The sequence below is a fragment of the Benincasa hispida genome, chromosome 6, assembly GCF_027475165.1.
Source record: "Benincasa hispida cultivar pf3 chromosome 6, pf3_genome.v1.1, whole genome shotgun sequence".
Taxonomy (NCBI): Eukaryota; Viridiplantae; Streptophyta; class Magnoliopsida; order Cucurbitales; family Cucurbitaceae; genus Benincasa; species Benincasa hispida.
The window spans coordinates 26681180-26690009 of NC_143483.1; the positions used below are offsets into that span (position 1 = coordinate 26681180).

The window sequence follows — 8830 nt, forward strand, 5'->3', positions numbered from 1 at the left end:
GATGGACGCATGTCGCTGATTACCATAACACTCATGCGTTGATCGAATGTGTTCGTATTTTGCGATGGAGAGTTTCTCCACATGCGGTCGTCTATGCGGTAGTCTGGCTTCCGCGTTTGCATCCACTTCCTGCATTAGCTACAAAAATAGACAATTGAACGCATAATAACGCATAATAAAGGTTAGCTAAGATTCTTAATACTGGTCACTGCAAGCTCATTTTCCCATGAATTCCTAACATAATTGCCGCATATTCTGCTTAACAATCCTCATAATTCTAAATAAAAGGCCTACGATGACATGCATTTCTGCATGTCATCAAGTATGCGTCCGAGCTTGATTCAACTGAAGTATCAACGCATTCTACCCATCTTGCGATCGCCCTTCTATTATGGTTATAACTTTGTAGCTGCAACATCCATGCGATGATCGCATTCGCTCAATAACCGCAACTGTTCATTGATGACCGCATTCGCTTGATGACCGCAACTTCCATGTGATGGACGCATTCGATCATTGCAACTTCCATGCGATGGATGCATGCAATCACCGCATGCGTTCGTCTATGCAATAGCCCGGCTTTCACCGAATGTGATTGTCTTTGCGGTCTTCTGGCTTCAGCGCATGAGTTTGATTTTGCAATTGCTTATTTCCAGCACATGCGTTTGATTCCTGTGATAGCTACAAAAATAGACACTTTGGCATGGAATAACGCATAATATTGAGGTTAGTGAGGATTTAGGTGTTGATCGACACAAAACCCAATTTTCAACAAATTCTAAGTATTATCACAGTATTTTTTACTTGTTAGCCCACATAATTCTAAATAAAAGGCTTATAATAATTGGCATTTCTGCAAGTTATCATCTACGCCATTCATTGCTTGTCGATAGGATAATGGATCCTTAATGCCATCATCAGGTATGATGAGCTGAGTTTCAGTTAAACCCAAGTAGTGGTCAGGTTGTAATACTACTCTCTCACTACGTCGAGACATTCTCAACAATTGAGAAGGACGAGATGAACCTGAAAAACTAGTTCCTTCATTAACTCTTGTTGAAGGACCAACTTCATCAATAACTCTTGTCAACTCTTTGGTAGCTTCTCCTAATACTAACTTACTACGTGGTTTGTGATCTCTCATGTGGTTTTCATCCAAGAAAGTAGCATTTGTCAATACAAATACCTTATTTTCTTGTGAGTCATAGAAAAGACTACCTCTTGTTTCTTTTGGGTAACCAACAAATTGGCACAACCTTGAACGAGGTTATAGTTTCTTAGGATTTGTCCCAATAACATGTGTCGGACAACCCCAGATCCTAAAGTAGCACAAACTAGGTTTACACCCCTGAAGAAAAAAACGACATGCACAGTGAAAATGAGAATCAATTTTACTCTAATTGCCCAAAACAAACATGCAACCCTAAAAGAATTAATTAGGGTTATTTTGAAATAATACCTTTGAAGTTTCCTAAACCCGTCTATCTCCACCCGAACAAGAACGGACCACTACTGGAGCTAACCTACTATTCTCTGGACTCAGAACTGGGTTGTGGGACCAAGTAGATAAAGAACCCAAAAGAGAGAAAAGATGGAAATAGTAGAAAGGATTTTTGGTTGGGATTGGGTTTTTCTTTTTTTAGCCTAATTTTTAGAAAAACTATTTTGACAAAAATCCAAAAGTCTTCCAAAAATACAAGCCCATATTTATAGAAAAGAGTCATGCGAAATTGCATGAAATAATTTCACAAAATCCTAACACCTAGAATCCACTATCTTAGTGGGCTTAATGTCTCCACTATAAGCCAACCCCTAGCCCACTAATTTTGTTAGTGGAATTATCCAACAAAAGTTTGGATTTTTCCGCTAACTTTAGTCAAAGAGCAAAATATTCATTTGGTCACAGTCAACCTTTGACCAAAAAGTCAACATTTTGACTTTTTATGATTTTTTTCGTGTTGACTAATTTTGACCTCCCGAGCATGAATCCGCATTCATTTTCTTGAAATTCAAATCACATTTGAATATAAGGTCGGTCAAAGTTTGACTTTTCAAAGCCAAAAGTCAACTCTTTGACTTTTAACATCTTTGACCATTTCCATTATTTCCGAGCTTCCGAATATGAACATATTCATATTCTTGATATTTAAATCACATTTAAATATTAAAGTTGTATCTCTAAACTGAAAAACCCGACCACTATATCACATATACTTGTCGGTTTCTCTCTCTTCACCTAATTCGAACAATTCGAATTATTCTATCATACTTGTTCTAAGTTTATTCCATATGAGCTAGTAGGGGAACCTAATGGACCTATAGATCATAGGCTCCAACGATCCGAGATTAGCTGGCTAAACTCTTTAGACGGAGCTAATGAACATTCGTTAACTAACGGGTCATTCCACTATAGTCCCGTAGTTGCACTCCCCTCACTATAGATATATATGTGTCCATTTGATATAACCATGACTAGTAAGTTAATCCTTCACATGTTGTTCGTAATCTCAGCTGGGTCATAAAAACCTTTTAACCCCCAAGACTACACTTATTTCTTATGTTCCACTGATCCTCTAATGAACAATTGGTTTAAGATCCAACCTATAAACTGAACCCCTTTCGGGCCAATGAGAGGGTGGGGCCCCTTGTTCAAGACCTGGATTCAGTACTAAAGGGAACAACCTATCTATTATCCCTATAACGGGTAGGAATGAATTCCGTTTTGCACCCTATGTTCTCAGCTATCCACCTGAACTTACCCCTGAAATGGAAGGCTTATTGGGCCAACGATAAAGAGCTGCCCTCACCTATGCAGATCTGAGGATAATTCCGAGTGAACAGGAGTTCATAGTTAGCTCAGGATTAAGATTAAGTTACCTAGGTCATCAATTAACGAAATCGTCAGTTTTATACATTAAACGGCATTTAGAACGTAAAAGTGACTATTTTATGGTTCAGTCTTATGTAAACTCTTTACATAGGATGCTCTATTTTCATAACTCCACATGAACGGTTTAGGATCACATCGTTTGTACTAACTACAAAATAGGCTGCATCCATAGTGTCTCCATAAGGCGCCCAACCTTATTCATATACTATAGACCATTTTGGCTATATATATTTGAACTTGATCCATATTTATGTCACTACATAAAGTTCAAACTTAAACTTAATAGCCTCAGATCCTTAGTTTATTGGATTCATGAATATAGAATTTAAATTTACTAAATATTTTCAATAACTGCTTTATTGAACAAGAATAAGATATTACAAACTACGAGTTTTAGGACATAAAATCCAACAAACTCCCACTTGGACTAAGACTCCTAGTAGGATCATACAATGCTGAATTTAACTGTGAGAAATTAATATTACATATGAGTACAATAAACATATGAATACAATAAACTAGGGCATTCACGCCCAACATAATCTCCCACTTGTCCTAGTTTACAAACATCGTAGACCTAAACTCTGTAGGTGACCCTCAAAAACTTTAGCCGTGAGGGTTTTTGTAAAAGGATCAGCAATGTTTTGCTCAGAAGGTATCTGGGTCACTACAACGTCACCACGGTGTACGATTTCCCAAATAAGGTGGTACTTGCGTTCGATGTGCTTTCCCTGTTTATGGCTTCGAGGTTCTTTTGAATTTGCAACTGCACCGCTATTGTCACAATACAAGGTGATGGGTCGAGTCATATTTGGAACAACTTCCAAATCTGTCAAGAATTTCCTCAGCCATACTGCTTCTTTTGCTGCTTCGCAAGCAGCTACGTATTCAGCTTCCATTGTGGAGTCAGCTATACAGGTCTGTTTTACGCTTCTTCACACTACTGCTCCTCCGTTAAGAGTGAACACTGATCCAGATGTATACTTTCTATCATCTTTATCAGTTTGGAAATCAGAGTTAGTGTATCCAATAAGGATCAGATCCTTAGCACTATACACGAGCATGTAGTCCCTAGTTCTCATGAGATACTTTAAGATGTTCTTAACGGCAGTCCAATGATCACGTCCAGGATTAGACTGGTATCTTTTGACGATTCCTACTGAGTAGCATATGTCAGGTCTAGTACATAACATTGAATACATCAGGCTTCCAACTGCGGAGGCATAGGGAATATTTCTCATATCCTCAACTTCTTGAGGTGTCTTAGGACATTGTTCTTTTGACAGATGAATTCCATGTCTGAAAGGTAACAGACCCTTTTTGGAATTCTGCATTTTATATCTAGACAACATTTTGTCTATATAAGATGCTTGAGACATGGCTAGTGTCCTATACTTGCGATTCCGAATAATTTGGATCCCAAGAATATACTGCGCATTTCCTAAATCTTTCATTTGGAATTATGTATCTATCCATTGCTTGACATCAGTAAGATATCCTACATCATTCCCAATGAGTAGAATATCATCGACATATAAAACTAAGAACGTTATAGTAGAACTGACGATCTTCTTGTAAACCAAGGCTCGTCAACATTCTGTTCAAAGCCATAAGATTTGATCGCAATATCAAACCTTATATTCCAGAATCTAGAAGCTTGTTTCAACCCATAAATGGATTTTTGAAGCTTACAAACCTTTTGTTCTTGACCCTGTGCAATAAACCCCTCTGGTTGAGCCATATAGATACTCCCTTCAAGATCGCCGTTTAGAAAGGCTGTCTTGACATCCATCTGACAAATTTCATAGTCATAAAAGGTGGCAATGGATAAGAGTATTCTAATCGACTTAAGCATGGCAACGGGAGAGAATGTTTCTTCATAGTCCACTCCCTCTCTCTGGGTATAACCCTTTGCCACAAGTCGAGCCTTAAAAGTTTGTACTTTATCGGCTTGGTCTCGTTTTCTCATATTCCCCCTCCTTGAGCTCTTCAACTCTCACTAACTTCCTTTGTTTTTAAGTTTTCTTGAAGATATTTTGAGTTGTGAAATGAAATGGAGTCTTCTCAAGTATTTATAGGCATCCCAAAAGGGATCCTTGTCATCATTCCTATACCCCAATGCATAACACCTTAATTGCATGGGAAGTTTAAGTGTCAACCTCATGTAAGGTCCAATGCATCCCTCTTGACACCTCCTCCTTGCATGTAGAGCTTAAGTGTCTTCACCATGCATAGGCCAACACATAGCTACTTTTGAGATGTCATTTTGACCTCTTACATATCCTACTATGCGTCCTCCTCATCCTTGGCTCGACCAAGACTTCACATGGTTGAGCCACGTACCTCACATTATTCTCAATCTTGTCTTGCTTGCCATGTTCTCAAGTTAACGTATGCTAACCTAAGTTGGACACATGGTTGCCTCTTCAACCATCCTCCATGTGTCCAACATCTCCTTTATGTGTCCATGATGATGCTTCCAACACATGCTCACTGAGGTTTGGACGTATGGTTCCTCAACTTGGCTCTTAATCACCTCATATCTTCCTCTTAGTCCTTATGCAAAAGTATTAGCTCATCCTCCCTCAAGCATGCGCTCAACTAGGGTTTTTGGCTTCCTTGGTGTAGCTCTCTCCCATGGATTTGTCTTATCCTTGGTGTAGCTCTCTCCCATGGATTTGTCTTACACTTCCATCTTGCTCCTCTTAGAGTCCAAATGGAATTTACAAGACTCCTGTGCACCGACCCTAGCCCTATGCACCCATCTCACCTTCATGCGCCAATTCTTCTTATTCTTCCTTCTCCCTTGGTTTCTATTTTCCTCCCCAATGCATAGTCCACTTCGCCATCTCAAAGACTTAGCCATGTGTCCTTTTCTCCTACTTTTTCCTTCAAGACATGCATCCACATGGCCATTGATGCACCCAATGCTTCACCTATGCATTCAACCCTTCCCTCTTTAGGTTTCCTCCACTTGTAGTGTCTTATGTTGTCCAACACTTAGCCATCTTTTCCCCCTTGAATCCTCTATGCGCCCACCAATCTTCCCTTATGCGTTCAATCCTAATTTCCTCTACTGGTGGTGCATAGTTCAATACATGACCTTCCAACACAACCACTTCTTTCCTCAGGTTTTCACTTGGTTCCAAACATCTCACCACAACACTTCCTATGCGCCCAAAGTCCTCTTGGTATGTGTCCATCATGTCCATTTCTTCCTTAGCATGCATCCAAGTCTTCCTTCCTTTCTCAGAATATGTGCCACTTGAATGTCTTATCCTAGGTTAAGCCTTACTCCTCATATCCTTGGTATATAGTCAATTTTTCTCTTCCCTAAAGCAACTTAGCCTTACCCCTCATATCCTTGGTATATAGTCAATTTTTCTCTTCCCTAAAGCAACTTGGAGTTTCTCCAAGTTCTCATCATAGTTTGAACATTTAGCTATATTTCCTACTATGCATGAGTTCATAGCATAGTTTACATACTTAGTTAGAATCCTACTTTGTCTCCAATACTAAGAATTTTCCTTAAGTACTTCTACTTTTTCCAAAGCATAGTTATAGGTACTTAGGTATCTTTTCCTTCCAACGCAAGTTGCTCAGAATAATCCAAGGTCGAACACAGGGATTGTTTTCGTTAATGTATTACTTTGGTAATATATGCGACCGTTTTTTACAATTAATAAAGAATTTGGTTTATACATGAATTTAAAGTGCGATGAAAATAAATTGCATTGATAAAATAAAATGTGTTAATAAGTAAAATCCTAAACTAAGATGATACAAGATACAAGATACATGATAAATGATACTGAGATCGAGACTGACTGTGAAGTTATACAAAGGATCGTGGTATGTAATGGCAAGTCTTTATGGATGAATCAGAAATAGAAAGGATAACTAGTAAAAACATTGCAAGTTTGTTAATTGCGTTAAAGATGCAACTAAGGTTCCGCTTTCCCTTGGCGTACACCTCTCGGTGATCGGGCGCGTTCTCATATCTCTATGGTGAAACAGGGATGAACGTGATGAATGCAAGGTTGCTTCCATCTCTAGAAGTACTTCTCGCTTTAGTTAACACATTCTTCCAACCCTCTCTTGATAGGCGGAATAACATCTTCATTTCTGCTCTCACAGGTGAAGATGTCATCGAGCATGCTTTAGCTAAACATAATTATTTCCTTAACACAAATTAATCTACTCACTTAATTCTTGCTAATTATCCAGGGAATTAGGAAAACATCATGAAGAAAAGGGATTATGGATGAATGGAAATAGACAGAGAGATGATAATGGAAATGATCATAACATTTAATACTACGATTAAGCGTTCGATATATGGTATGAATGAAAGATTAAGAAGATGAATAAAAGTGATGAATAGAGTTTAGAAACAAATACAGAAGAGTGTCAACGTCTTGACACAGATCTGAACGGAGTTATACTTGCCGGCATGTGGAATGGATGAAGAGAAGAGCTTCCCTCTTAGGTTTTCTCTTCTGGTAGAAGTGACCTTCGTACAAAGCTTCAACGGCGGGGATTGGAAGGTTTCTTTGTTCGGAGACTCACCTCTCGGCCTTGTCTCGTGATTCTTCCCGGATCTACTCTAGAAGTCACTCAGACCACGTTTCTATGTATTCAAGTATATATTTCAATGGAATTGCAGAAGTTATTTATAGAAGCTTGACTCTTTGCATTGTGGTTCCCACTTTATTGTTAAGGTAGTTCCTGAAATGGTGGAGTGAATATTCCTTCTGTTACGCAATCAATCCCGTAAAAAATGCACAATTGACAGTTGTACACTCGTCAGAACCATCCGCAAATGCGTTGCTATTTACATCTTCGATCTATCGCCGCATGCGGTGTTGTTTTTTATTACTGTATGCAGTTGAAAGTGCGTTGATCGCAAATCTCTTGATTGATTGTCGCATGTGCCGTCATTGCGTTGATCATATCTTCATTCTCGATTGATAGGCGCAATGCGATGTAGATGCGTTGTTCATTTTATCTTTGAGCCATGAACGCATGCGCTGACTTGATTTCCTACAAAACATAACTGAAACATTCTATTCTACCATCGCAATGGTGTTAGTGGGTGTATTGATGACAATTTATAATTCTCGCATTTCTTAGCCAATTTCTATACTTTCGACGCAACTTTTCTTTCTTTTAGCCACAATATCTAAATAAAACAGTATAAATAATTTGTATTTCTACAAGTTATCATACCCCCCAAATTTAGATATATACTTGTCCTCAAGCATATCTTCTACTAAGGCAATATTGTTCAATTTCTATCCTAAATTTTGCATCGATTGGTTGCTTTGAATGCTCACCTAGGCAAAATTACTTAACAACGCAATTTCCTTCTATCCTTGATAATTCCTAACAAAGTCGTACTCTATTCTTCTATACAACCAATTTCTACTAAAAAATTCCCTTCTAGTTTTAAAAAGAATGTTTACCTCTTCTTGTGAAAACAACTTGATGCGTCCGGATGCAGTGGTCAAATTTGCGTCATTTATTAGAGACGGTTGATCATGGTTACACCCTTCGTTTTGGCTTGTTCCCACGGATGTCATACGAACATCCAACTATGGTTGTGTGTCAATTTCAACTTTAACTCTTGATTTTCAACTAAGTATAACTTTTGCTGGTCAGAGGAGTTGTCCCTTATACTCTTTTTTTTTTCTTTTTCTCATTTTTCTCTTTCTTTTCATACTGCGTCGTTCTTGGAAACCCACCTTCGTTTGGCTTGCTCCCAGGGTGTCATGCGAATATCCAACTACGAGTAGATTCCTTTCACGACTTAACTCTTATTAGGTTGGGATTTTTTTGGAGTTTCCCTTGCGCTGACATTGGAGTTTTGTATGAATTTTTTTTTTATATAATGAACACATTTTCTTAATGACCGCATCACTTGATCTCATCTGCTCAGAC

At 38.4% G+C, this 8830-nt stretch overlaps 1 pseudogene; it reads right to left on the minus strand.

Annotated features, from left to right (window-relative positions):
• Positions 1-3450: 3450 nt before the first annotated feature.
• On the minus strand, positions 3451-4131 carry LOC150035552 (secreted RxLR effector protein 161 pseudogene; annotated as a pseudogene).
• Positions 4132-8830: the final 4699 nt, after the last annotated feature.